We start from the raw sequence: 14,020 nt of genomic DNA, 5'->3' as shown, positions 1-14,020 counted from the left end.
AAAAGGAATACTTTCTCACTGAAACAATATGATTTTCGATAGTTCCCAAGATAGTTTACTTTTTTAAATAAAGTAAAATATCTTGTTAACTTGGAAAATTTCTTATATTATTTGCAACTTCGGGTATTTTTGATGCAGAGTTTATTTAAGCTACGGATATAAATAATATTTCACAATTTACTTGATATAATAACAGAACTAATTAACTAAACATGAAATAAAAGACTTGTTTATTTGCTAATCTATAATTACAGACGTCTAAGTTTTTGTCATCAATTTTCCGCTTTTATGTATAGCCATGAGTAAGGAAAGCCGCGAGTTTATTAATTGTGCCATAATGATATTGTTTTCTTTAAACTCTAAGAAAATATCAGTATATTTTACTATTCCGATACTTATTTTCTTTTTTGGGGGGCTAAGAGCAAATAAACAGGTGCTCTTAGAAATTCCTGCTTTGAAAAATTATAAGAGCATTAATGAAAAAAGGCATCGGATTTTGACAGATTGATTCTTATGGTTTTATTAATCTCTATACCTTTAATTCTTTCTCTTTCTATATATATAGAAAGAATTAAACAGAGACATTAGTCTAATGCTCATAATGTTTATTTATTTTTTTTTAATTTTATTTAATTTGACTATGGCAAAGCACTCGAAGGTTACCTGCCTAAGTGTAGGGATGTCTTCGTGGAGGAATTTCTGAGGGATACTGTCTCATATACATGTTGCAAGTGGGAAAAAAAAAAGAAAACGCCTACGCAGTGAGCTCGTTCCCCGAAACTCGAATTCTGAGCCGAATTATCAGTGTCAGAGACTTTATTGTTCGTTCGCTGATGGGCCAACGCTCTTGATGCGCTTTATTGAACTTATCGGTATTACTTTCAGTGTAGTTACCTAATGCAGAAACATAAACTTTTATAAATATTTATATTTATAATTTGGTTTTCGATATAATGAACTAAGATTTCCCAGAATTCTATACATTCGTAAATTTCATTTTTTACTTTTAAAGGGTATAAATGGTGAAAGTTTTGAAATATGAAAAGAAAACAATTATGTTTGCGCTCAAAATGCAAATGATAACGAATTTTAAAATAAAATTGTGTAGACATATTAGATTCATCTTCTTTTAGTTATGTTTTTCTCAAGAATATTTATGTGTTTAAGAATATACATGCTCAAAGTGCGAATATTAGAAATTATATAAAACATGCACTGAAGTAGAAGTAATCTTGGTAAGAGAAATTCAACTAATTTCAACGAATACCCGGGATAATATGATCACAATCTATCTGAATATTTAAGAGAGTCTTGGCAACAGGTTTGCTTCCTATAGGCTCATATTTATTTATTATTACGTACATATGTGATGCTTTTTTTTATACAGAGTATGTTTTCCCCATATAGGGTTTGCAACAAAAAAATTAAAGATTTTAATTTCCGTAAAGCAAAATACAAAACAGACATTCTAAGTCGAAACTGAAGTGTAAAACCCTTTTTATTCACCAAAATGCACAATATATTTCTACTTCAACTAAAAGAAGCAAAATTAAGTTTTGTTCACATGGCTGGTTGGCTGAGTTAGAAATAAATATATAATATTTTTTTCCTTCTTTCCTCTAAAAAACTAAAATTCAACAAGATACTTTTTTTAACAAAACAAAACGCGTAATTTATTCATTTTCAATAAAAATAGTTTATTCTATTTGGATATTGCAGAACATAGGAGAGCTACTTATTGCAAACATACCAGGGCTGCCATAGTGAAGCCCTGGAAGCCCTTTTCACAAAACACCTCTAATGCAGTCATCCCATTCACCTATGTTCGAACCTAAATCAAACTATCGGCAAGTGTTTTATCATTCCCGCTATCAGCAAGGTTCAACTAGACAAAACCAATTCAAAAATTTTATTCGCATACAATACTAAAACTCGACACCCGCAATAAGAGAATTCTAGTCTTATTATATTTCTTGTGTTCTGTAGTTAGCTAATTTTAATGCAATTAGCAGGTAATATCGATATTGGAAAAATTTTAATGTAAACTGCACTTTAGAATTTTCTTTCCCATCGTTCTAAATTTTACAGTGTGAGCCAAGTTATACGAACAGACAATAGTTATATATGCCTAGGGCGTACTGACTCTCCTGGATAGCTGAAAAGAAGTCTTTTTCATCAAAGGTGCCATATATAATACGTAGAATGACAATGCACATTGCCTTTCATTCTTATCGTCCCTCCCCTAATTTTCAACGCATGTCCTATTCTTTCTTCTAGTCGTTTTACATTACCGCTTCTTTTCAACATGCACCCTATTTGAAAATACTTGATCTGTTTTTAGAAATAGAGGCTAAACTTTTCTCAGTATCGTAAGAGAAAGACGTTCAACCGAATGTAAGAACGCATTTCTGTGAGTACAATTTTGTAGGAAAATCTTCTGCAAAATGCTTCAATTTTATAATCAGTATGTGCATAATATATACAAAATTTAAGAACGGATTTTATAATGATATATATATATATATAAAACCCTAGAGGGGAGCTAGGATAGATGGGCTAGTTTCAAAACGGTATTTTATAGCGGATTCTATAAACGGCGAATCAACTTTTAAATTGTTTCCACCAAATATTATCGTTCTGTATTATATTTAAAGAAATTAAATAATTAAGAATCTTCATGAATATATGTCTTGCATTATTAAAAATACAGCATCTAGAGCCATCAAATTAAGAATAACGTAATCCTCCACTCGAATATGCACATTGAAAACTGGAATTTTTAAGTTCGAATTTGTTTAATTATCTCTTTCATATTTTGTAAAACTTTGACGAATCTTTGATTAGAAAACTAACAGTTTCAAAGCGAGCAGTGGTAACACTGTAATGAATAAAATGTTTTTATCTCCAGCGTGCGAGACTGTTTATCGGAAATTCTAAATATATTTTGTTTTTAAATATTTTATGATATTGCTGTTGAATTGGAATTTATGATCTTTAATTGCGAAGAACATGGTATTTAATAAATAAAGGTAACACACAAAGCGTCAAAAAAAGTCCTTTGGCCGTAATATAAAATCTGAAAGCTTCTGGATTTTATTTTAATGTTTTTAATTTTATAATTCCTTTTTAAAAGCCAAATGAGTGCTAGTACAGAAGGGTTATTAGTTTCAAAACGGCATTTTGCGTCGAATCACTTTAAATGCCCGAATTACTTTTCAAACTGTTGCCACCAAATATTATCGCCCTGTACTTTTTTAAAGAAACTAAATAATGAGAATCTACATGAACGTATGTATGTTTTTCGCATTGCGGATAAATAACGTTACCTAGAGTCATCACATTTTGGATCACATAGTCCTCCACCCGAACAAGGACACTTGGAAGCCCGAATTTAGAATTTGGAATATGTTTTTATTGTCTATTTCATATTCTGTAAAACGTTACCGGATTTTTGATTAAAAAACTCAACAGTTTCAAAGCGAGCAATGGCAACACTGTAAGGAATAAAACATTTTTGTCTACAGCCTGCGAGCCTGTGTATCGGAAATTCTAATAATATGCTGTTTCTAAATATTTTTAGCCCAAAGTGACTTTAACCCAAATGATCTCGAAACATGTATGTAAACTAAAATTCAACAAGATACTTTTTTTTTTACAAAACAAAACGCGTAATTTATTCATTTTCAATGCCTTAATTTAATTAAATGAATTATTCCCATTAAAATGGAAAAAATGCCCGTTTGGACTAATATAAAAACTGTTTTCATTTTTTATTTATTGTTTTGGGTACTGAACCCAGTTTTATCTAACTTTTCAACCAAATATTTTGCGCTAGCATTATTTTCTTATTTCTTATAAAACGTTTTAGAAAAGTATTTAAAATAAATGGATTTTATATAAACAATTTAAAGAAAGTGCGTAACTGTCATAAGAAAAACTGAGGCAAGGAGGATAAAAAGTTTCACAGGTCGTATTTTTAGACTAATTTAATTAGCTTATTATAAGAAAAAAAAACTTTTTTTTTTTTTTTTTTTTTTTTTTTTTTCGGTGATAATAATAGAAAAATAATGGGAGTAAAGATGTAAGGATCTTAAGTTTTACTAACGTTTATTTTATTTTAAATCTTTACTATCACTTCTTATTTTCTACTTCCGGCCAGAATTAAAAGCTTTAACTTATTTATGCAAATTTGTCTTGCTAACGCCAAGTACTTAAGTTGTGGCTTTTTGCCAAGCAAGAGAGAGGAAGGAGTTATTAGAAGCAGGTCGCTTGCCATAGTAGTTTTACTCGGTTGCTGGTTGCCTTCGAGGCCAGAGGTTTAATCCTCTTGATAATTTTAAACGTATCGTAGTGTTAGCAGTTCTCTGTACTACATACGGCTTTTTGCTAATATACGACCAGTCTTGGAGTAGGCACTTGTTTCATTAATCCAAAGTTAAGTTTAGTTAGAGTTTAGTTAATATTTTTATATTCTTACGTTCAGACCACAAGTGGTTGGTCTCTGTATTCCGAACTCCGGAAATCATTGTAAAGAGAGAAAAATAAAGGGTTTCGTATACCCTTCCTGTGTGTTTTGTCTACTTCCCAAATTTATTGAACATAGCTTTAGTAAGCTCCCTGTTCCGAGTCAGGACATTTAATGTTCTCAAAGCAAGTAAGGCGGAACACAGAACCTGATAAAGATGCCTGCAGGTTTCTTTATGTAGAGTAATATATTTATATTAAAATAAATTTCATAATCGTTAATTTTAATAAAACAGAATTATATTTGTATGAGGTTTGCATATTTCATAAAAAGCATGTGCATATTTGTATCCTATAAAATAATTTGTTAAAATTCTACAGGGTATTTGAATGGGCTCCAGACTTGCTTGTTTGGGGGCTTGCTTGTTATTTCATAAAATAACAAGCAAATATTTATATTATATACAGCGATGCCTTTAATACGTCAATTCACCAAATGCACATGATATATATATGTTCTCTTTTTCGAGCTTTTATAAAAGGAGAGTTATATAAACCATTTAGTAGGAATGAAACTTTTTTACAGCTCTCAGCTGATCTTCTGATGATTCATTATAATGTTGTGCTGCCGTTATTTACTTTCTTATGCAACTGAATGAATTTTAAAATTTTTATTCATCTTCTTGAATTTTTTTCATAGCTCTAAAATTATTTTCGATTATATTTTGGCGAAATAAATTTTGTTATGATTTGAGAAGGAAAAATTATATTTCAAATGATTTTATCATTTATATTTTAGAATAATGTCTATTTATCCGAGAACATCTTAAAAAGAGTACAAGTGGTTATGATTTTAATGTAAGAAATTAACTGAATAAAATTAGGCTTTCAGTTATGAACTATTTCGTCTACGAATGCATGAGAGACGTGTGAAATTTAAGTGTCTGCAAAGCGATTGTGTGAAAAAAGAGCCATTGAATGTGTTGTTTCTTACCTTGCTAAAGAAAATTTAGAGAAATAAGACGGTTCCTAGCACTTATAATAATATAAAAGATGCTAAAACGATCGAAAAAGCGTTTAAAAACTTAAAAATGCAACTTCTGTGTAGTTAGTGCTTGAAAGTAATATTTGAAATCTCTCCTGCAAAATTTTGATTAAAATTATGTATAAGTTAATCTGCGTCAGACGAGTATGGATTTCTTATTCTAATAGCACACTGAAAAACATATTATTCATTGACATATTTATTTCTTTTGCAGAACGAAAAGAAATTTGCTTCACACATTTGTAATAAAATGAGTTAAAAAACTGTCGTTGTGCTGAATCCTATTTTATTTTTATTTATTTATTTGAAATTGGAACGATGGTTCTGCCCGGAACGGTAAAAAAATTGTTTAGTCGTGCAATCTTTTTGAAGCATGTGTACATTATAACTATCAGGAATCTACTACCAAAATGCACTTTAATTAACGATAATTGCACATTGATTTAATGAATACTATATCTTTTTGTTATTCTATAATATCAAGAATACATTTTTAGAACTGGAAAAGAAAATTATATTTAGAATTGAAAGAAAATATGAATTTCACAAATTTTTCCCATTTTACAAAATATTTAAGAATTAATAAAGTAATACTGAAATAAAATATGAAAATATATTAAAACACAAAGTAAATGGTAACAAATGACCCAGATATAAAAGAATTTTGCTTTTTTATAATACTTATTTCATCAATTCTTTTTTATTTGTCCCCAAATTGATTTCTTTCTCAATGTATTTTTGCTCCGAAAGTGAATACCAAATCGTATGATTGGTATCGTTGACAGTGACAAGAATAATATTACCACATTTGTATTAATTCCGCTTTAAAAGTCCCAGTTGAAGCATTACTGCTCTTAGGGACAGAGCGAAGAGCATTAATTACGAGATTAACATCACTGGAAATGTAAATCACAACAGTAAGCATTGATTGTTATTGATGCCTATTAAAACATATAATATTATGATAATTATCTCAAAAGGTGATACGCTCACCAATGGACAAGCAGTAAAATTGCTGAACACGGGTAGTTCGGTTTGAATCCCAGCGAACGGGCTGGCTGCATGGACGTTTTCGTGATTTTTCCATTGTGTAACATGTATAGAAGGCATTTTCTCTTAGACAGTTCTCCATGAAGGCCTCCCTACTTTGGCAGATAGCCTTCGAGCGCTGTTCAAGTAAACCAAACCAAAGAGAAATATTTCAAACGAAGCATAGATATTAAATTTTAAATAATTCTATTTTGTTCTTAGGCTGTGGAATTATTTGAGTGGACGTGAAGGAAGGATGCCATAAAATCTGCACATAAAATTTTATAAAAGATATGAAAACTGATTTCAAGAAATACATGCATATAATTGGCCTTTTTAGTAAAACCCCAATCATAAGTATTAATTAATGAATTTAAAAATAAAGGGTAATCAGTACCTAATTTAACATAACTCATCAGTCCTTAGCCATAAATAACGTCCACTAGCGGTCGAGCAGTAACGTCACTGAACACTAGTAGTTTGATCTGGAATTGAGTTTTCCCACTTGGAACGTGAATACGAGCCAGTTTTCTTTTAAACGTCTTCCAAGAAGGCATCCCTCTCCATACAGAGACAGCCCTTTTTTGTTTTAATTAACCGTAGTCGTAAATAACAAATTGTTTTCCCATCAAAAGTCCTCCATGAAAGTTGTCTATCTTTACCTGAGCATCTAATTGTGTCATTTCAAATCTTGATATAGACAAATAATCGGAAATTCTTATTTCCTTTTTCGAAATTTTTTGCATCACCCAGATCACCATCATATGTTTTCCACCTTCGTATAATGCTTGCGACGATTTTATAAAAAGCTATTTACATTTCTTTTCTACTAACAACTATTTTTCATAATTATTTACTCTTACCTGCTGAGAATTTTACGTCCCAACCGTTTCGAAATTTGGAAATAAACACATTTTCATAACAGTAAAATATTCATAATCAAATATCATCCGAACCATTTTATTCTATAACACTTTCAGTAAAACGGAAGTAATTTGCTTAGGGTAAAAAATGCATCATACGATTTCATGTACTTTCAGTACTTTATTTTATCAACGCCAAAAAGCGATTTAATCAAATACGATATTATTTGCGAATGATTTTCATATCATGCCAATGAAGTTTATCAGTAGTTCGTTTTAAACGAGAAATCAGAAGAGTCAAATGAATTTTTCTTTAAGGAAACGCACTTTGTCCACATATTTCAATAATAAAATGTCCATACTTCGCATTCACACAGCTAAATGAATTTCGATACAAACATATAAACGACACATTAGTTTGAAACGGAATTACAAGATTTGAACTCTTTCAAAAATCTCATTTTTATTTCAGAACAATTATTCAAAATATATATTGAAGTAACTCTTTTTGTGAACTATTATAATAGTTTTAAAAAATACAATATTTTTAATCAATGCGCACAGCTAAAGCAAAAATTATATCAAATTTCTCGGTTTTTACAGTCATTGTTAGATACCTGTTTAAGTACTTATTCTATGCTAAAAGAAATTATTTGTAAATTAGGCGATGCTGAATTCTTTAAAAGTTATTCATGGGTCCCGTGCAAATTACATTTACTTTTGCAGAAGAAATTTTGCTTCGCAAATTTTTCACATACATAAAAATTTTGCGTTGAAGGCTTTTCAGTATTTTCCAGTTTCGGCACGAAAATCGCCCTCAGGTCGGCAGATGGTACGGCTGGATTTGATGTTTTTATTTATGACCCTCCCATTGTAACATCTTTCTCTAACGATCGCTGTTTCCCCACTGCCACTTAAGCGCGACAGGAGGTCGGAGGGGACGACAGTACAGAATATTCCGTCCTAAACGATTTCGAGACGGAAAATGTAAGGCAGGAAAAATCGTTTGAAACGCTTTCGGATTCATCAAAAGTTGGCAAAATAATCCGTGCGTGACGCTTTGGAAAGCCATCTTTCAATACGGAAAAATCTGTTCGTAACGCTGAGAGGGTTAAGGAAAGATGGCAGCTGTTAAAGATGAAATTAAAAGAGAAACTACTTGCATAATAGAAAACAAATTTGAGTCTATGAAAGGCAGAATAGACGTGGGGTAAAATAAAGTTGGACAAATTGAAGAAAAATTCTTCGATGAAAGAGGAAATAGAAGAGAGAGTTTGGGCCGTAAAACAATAAATAGGTTACAGAGCTTCTTCTGTCAAAGAAGAAATCGAAGGAAGATATTTGCTCCGTTCAACAACAAATCGAACAACAGATTGATGACCGTGTTCCTGCGGTTGCCAAAGAAGTTGATACTTTAAAGAAATTCGTAGCGACGGCAGGGATTAATTCGGATGGATTTAAATTTTTACCGATGCCTGCTCGTCCGTCTCTGAAGCTATCCACGTATGATGGAAAGACATCCTGCCTAGTATATAAGACACAGTTTTCTACAGTTGCGGATGGGAATGGATGGGATTCCCAAACTAAGGCCTGTCATTTCGCCGCTTCTCTGAGTACAGACGGTGCGGATATCCTTCAGACTCTTCCGGAAAACCAAAGGCTAGATTTTCAAGCTCTTCGGCGCACTGGAGCTGCGCTTCCGGAAGAAATGTTTGAAAGATTACAATAGGCTTCAATTATAATCCCGCCAAAAGAAGCCCACCGAATCACTCCAGGAGCTCGCCACGGATGTTGAAAGGCTGTCCCATCTCGCCTTTTCGGAGTGCCCGCCAGAAACAAGGGAAATCCTGTCCCTGCAATACTTTATCGATGGCATCCGGGATCCTGAAATACAGAAAGCTCTACGAAAAGCGGATGTTAAAGATTTAAAAAGTGCTCTGTTGTACTCCCTGAAATGTGAGGCAGCCCAGCAAGCAACCCGTAGAGATTGCTACCCAGTCAGAGCTGTGTGAGTCCATGAGCCATGAGCCAATTGATGGCTCGTTTAGATATTTTATCCAGACAAGTCAATGCTTTGATACGGAGTAGAAGTGAGAACAAAGTGGCTCTAAAGTTTTGGAAATGTGATACTGAAGGACACATACGACGGCATTCCAGAACACCCCAGGGCACGGATAATAAAACGGATGATTTGATAAGACCAGTGAATGCCTTGAGACGGAATATTGGTCAGAAGAAACCTACCCTAAAAGTGCTGGAACTGCGGTGTTGGAAGCCACATACGAAGGAAGTGCAGAACACCCCAGAGCACGTAAAATAAGACAGAGAAGTTAAATAGACTATTAAATGCTATGGGACGGAAAAGGAGTGACAAGAAACCAAAGTGCTGGAACTGTGGAGCTGAAGGCCACCAGCGAAGGAACTGCAGAATACCACAGAGCACGGAAATTAAGCCTATTTCCCAGCAACGACGAAGGAAACAAATGAATGACCATATCGAGGAACGGAGGTTGCCAGAGTATGAAAAACACCTCTTTAAAACGCTCGAGATTTCAGCAGTGAGTTGCAGCAGTAATGGACTGTCCATCAACGGGCATATCGATGGAGTTCCTTGCAATCTGATTACTGACACAGGAGCTAATGTTACCATCATTCGGAGAGATTTAGCTCAAATGTTTAAACTCATTTGGACGCCATCCTGTGTTACCCTCCAGTCTGCGTCTGGCGATGAAATCTCCATAGCTGGGAAGTTGAACATCACGTTCGGAAGTGCATTTCGGAAGTGGCGCATATTACAGATCCATGCATACTCAGATTGGACTTTTTAAGGAAATACGATTTTTCTTTAGACTTCAAAAACAACAAACTGCTTTCAGCATCTGACGACATAACTGTCCATCCTCAAAAGGGATCCTCACCTGGAAACGCCGACGTCTCATATGAAAGACCCTTCTCAGAAAGCTGTCGAACTCTTACTAGGGTGGAAAAGAAACACCAGACTACAGGCTATTCTCCATCCCAAACGCTCTTCGGTCGAGACCTTCGTCTGCCTTGTGACCGCCTGTTTGGTCGCCCTACGGATGCGCCTTAATCGCCTAAGGAATATATCCAAGATATCCAGGGCCGGTTTGAAGTGATGCACCGTTCTGCATGAGAGAGAGTCAACTTGGCGACGGAGAAAGTGAAGACCAAATACGACACGAGAGCTACTGGACATCGATTCAACGAAAGAGACAAGGTGTGGTTGTGGAACCGATTCGACGAAGTCCTAAATAACAGTCAACTTGGGATGATCCTTATACAGTCCTAAACAGACTGAACGACATTTTGGCTCGGATCCTTAAGTCATCGAACTCTAAACCTAAAGTCTTTCATTACGACAGGTTAGCTCATTACTATGGCCATAGTACGTAGTGTAAATAATTGCAAATAGTGTAAGACCATGGTCCTTTTTGTTTCTAAATGTGTATTTGACTTGTATTTAGTATTTGATAGTATTTGAATTGTTTATTGTTTTGCCGGCGCAGGCGTTAAAGTCACCAATAATGGTACAATTGATGAAAAACGTAATATTCTCGCTGGTAACCCTTTATGCCTCATTTTCAAAACAATTCGCAGCCATTTCTTGTTAGCTTTATTGTTTCTTTCAATACTGGCTTACAATTACATAGAATTTTTACCAGATAGTTCAATTTTATGCCATTCGCGGTAATTAAGTCAATTAGGATGCAATCACACCGCTTACCCGAAGCCGAAAATATAGAAAAGGCAAAGTCAATTCTAATGAGAATGCACTAGCAAAGTAAAGCACTATGGTTTTACATAATTTCTGAGTAAACTATTCGTACGAATTGAAATAATTCTTGCATTTAAACTTGTATTCCAAATTAAGATTTAACTTGAAATTAATGTAGATAATTACTGAGAGAATTAGATTTTTGCAGCGTAGTTTACGTGAGATCAAATCACTTGGGGTCACGTGATATGAAAAGATGTTGAACCGTGAAAGCATAGGAAATTCTTAAATTAATGTCTTTTTATAAATTTATTGTGTTTATTTATTGGCTTTTTACAAAATTTTAAACGATATTAAAATGTTTATGCCTTCAAAATAAAAAATGCTTAGAACTAACATTTGTTAAAATTTTTTATGTGTACACTGTATGTTGTCGCCAATAAAGTCTGCTTGGCAAGATTTGCGCGGCGAAATGGAAAATTACCAATTGTTTTAAGTTACTATTACAATTTTTGTTTATGTTGTTTGCTATTGTAATGTAATGTTTATTATTGCATTGATGCCTTAGTTATAAGTTTGGCTTCCTGTCCAGGGATTGTACTGCTCGGGACGTGCAGTCCTTGGGAAGGAGCCAGTGTTACGGTTTTTGTATTGAATTAGCTATTTTGAAATAGAATTGTTATTAAATTGTTTCATTTTCCCGTGCAATGAAGCACGAGACTTATTTGAAGAGAAAGCTACGCCGGAAAAATTAAAAATAGAGGAGCACACGCATTTAATAAATAGATATCTCGTAATTGTACGCTTTTGCTTTTCGAGAAAATACCAGAAAATTCGCGTGCATTTAAAAAGCTTATATAAACGGCATGAAAACACCTCAATTCAGTTGTTTTATGAGTTTTGTTTAGAAAATTGCTGTTGTTTAGTGTAGCGAATTCACGGTGAAATCGGATTAGCTTTCTATGTTTTGAATTCAGTTCTGATGTACGTTTGAACAGTTTAAAAGATAACTACTATGAGATATTGCAATATTGTATGCATATCTGTGGAAATTTAAGCATTTTGTTTTTATTTGTTGTAACAATAATAAATTGTATTCACTTTTCATTAGACTTGCGCATTCAATTTATTACGAACCCGTACGCACGCAACAATATATCATTGTCATTACATTACGACGTTATTATATTGTGACAGAGCAAATGCGTGTTGTGAAGTTATATGTGTTACATAATTTGAAAGGAAAAAATCTAAAGCATATGGGGCCATCGCATATTTCAGATATTGTTGGATGGATTCAGAAATTAAAACTTCCTTTATCATGTCGAAATGCAGGGTTGCACCTTTAATATCAATCACGCTTCCTCGTTTAGAGTTAATGGAAGCACTTGTGGCTGCTCGAATGTATAAATATTTAAAAAAATTGTTTGGCGATTTAATTGAGGATGCTTATTTTTGGAGCGATTCCGAAATCGCCTTTGCTTGGCCAAATAATTGGAAACCATTTATCGCCAATCGTGTTACAGAAATGTACGGTATATGCAACAAAAATTGTGGAACCACTGCGAAGGAAAACAAAATCCTTCAGATTTACTGACTCCAGGAATTAGTGCTCAGTCACTAGTTAAGACTGATCTGTGGTGGCATGGGGCACACTGGTTACGTTTTCCTACTGAAAACTTTCGGAAACAAAGGAAATTACAACCAAATCAGAATCGTTAGAGTTAAGAAAAAGTATTATTTTGATCCTGTAAATTAACAGTAAATCCCCAAGTCTGGATATAGAAAAATTCAGTTCTTTAGGAACATTACTTCGAATTACTGCCTATGTATTAAGATTTATTTGGAGGCTTCTGAAAAGGTCTACAGAGAACGGACCTTTAAGTGCTTTTGAGGATTGAAGCAGCTGAACGTTATTGGGTAAAAATTACGCAGCGAGAATCATATCAAAAGGAAATAATTAAGTTATCAAATAAAAAAACCAAATTCTCGATTCTTCATCTACTCCCTTAATCCAAGGCTTGATGAGGAGGAAATTCTTCGGTTGCAAGGTCGCCTTCAATTTGCAGACTGTCACGAGAATGTAAAACACCCTATTCTATTACCCTCTAAATGCAAGTTCACCGTGTTGATCATCATGGACTCGCATGAAAAGGTATTCCATGCTGGAGTTAATTCGACACTAACTCAGATCAGAGACAAATATTGGATCATTAAGGGAAGACAGCGTGTTAAGACTATCATCAGCAAATGTGCGATATGCAGACGATATAGTGCTCGTCCTGGGGTACAGGATATCGCTCCACTTCCTCCAGACAGAATCCAAGAGTCGCCTCCATTTGCTGTGACCGGGTTGGACTTCGCCGGTCTATATTTTACGAAAGACAGGCATGTTGTTAACGTGTGCGGCCACTCGTGCCTTACATATAGAGATAGTAATTGATCTCAGCACTGAAAGTTTTTTGCTAGCTTTCCGAAGATTTTTAGCTCTCCGAGGACTGTGTACCACCGTGTACTCCGATAATGCCAAGACCTTTTAAAAGAGCTGACAAAGAACTAAAACATATTTTCAAAACTTTGAGTAACTTATCTGTGAAATTTTCTGCTAGAGACATAAATTGGAAATTTATTATTGCGAGGGGTCCATGGTGGGGAGGATTTTGGGAGCGTATGGTACGAACCATAAAATCCAGTTTACGCAAAGTTATTGGTCGATCATCCCTTACTGTGAAAGAGCTTGAAACAGTGCTCTTGAAATCGAGGCAATGATTAATTGTAGACCAATTACCTACATGTTTACCGATCCCAATGAACTTTCTCCACTAACACCTTCTCATTTTCTGGTTGGTAGAAGATTACTATTTCTGCCTGCTAATAAAATAA

At 34.0% G+C, this 14,020-nt stretch overlaps 2 protein-coding genes across 2 annotated transcripts in view; both read left to right on the top strand.

Annotated features, from left to right (window-relative positions):
* Window positions 1-14,020, top strand: part of LOC118184249 (sulfotransferase ssu-1-like) — a 116,805-nt gene that overhangs the window by 46,910 nt on the left and 55,875 nt on the right. The gene's annotated exons all lie outside the window — the stretch shown is intronic.
* The window catches only part of LOC118184250 (sulfotransferase ssu-1-like), a 79,360-nt gene that overhangs the window by 46,917 nt on the left and 18,423 nt on the right, over window positions 1-14,020 (top strand). The gene's annotated exons all lie outside the window — the stretch shown is intronic.

Source organism: Stegodyphus dumicola, chromosome 4 (genome assembly GCF_044657685.1).
Source record: "Stegodyphus dumicola isolate Sdum_Otavi_A_Nest chromosome 4, ASM4465768v1".
In the NCBI taxonomy this organism is placed as follows: domain Eukaryota; kingdom Metazoa; phylum Arthropoda; class Arachnida; order Araneae; family Eresidae; genus Stegodyphus; species Stegodyphus dumicola.
This window is presented reverse-complemented; position numbering and strand designations above follow the sequence as displayed.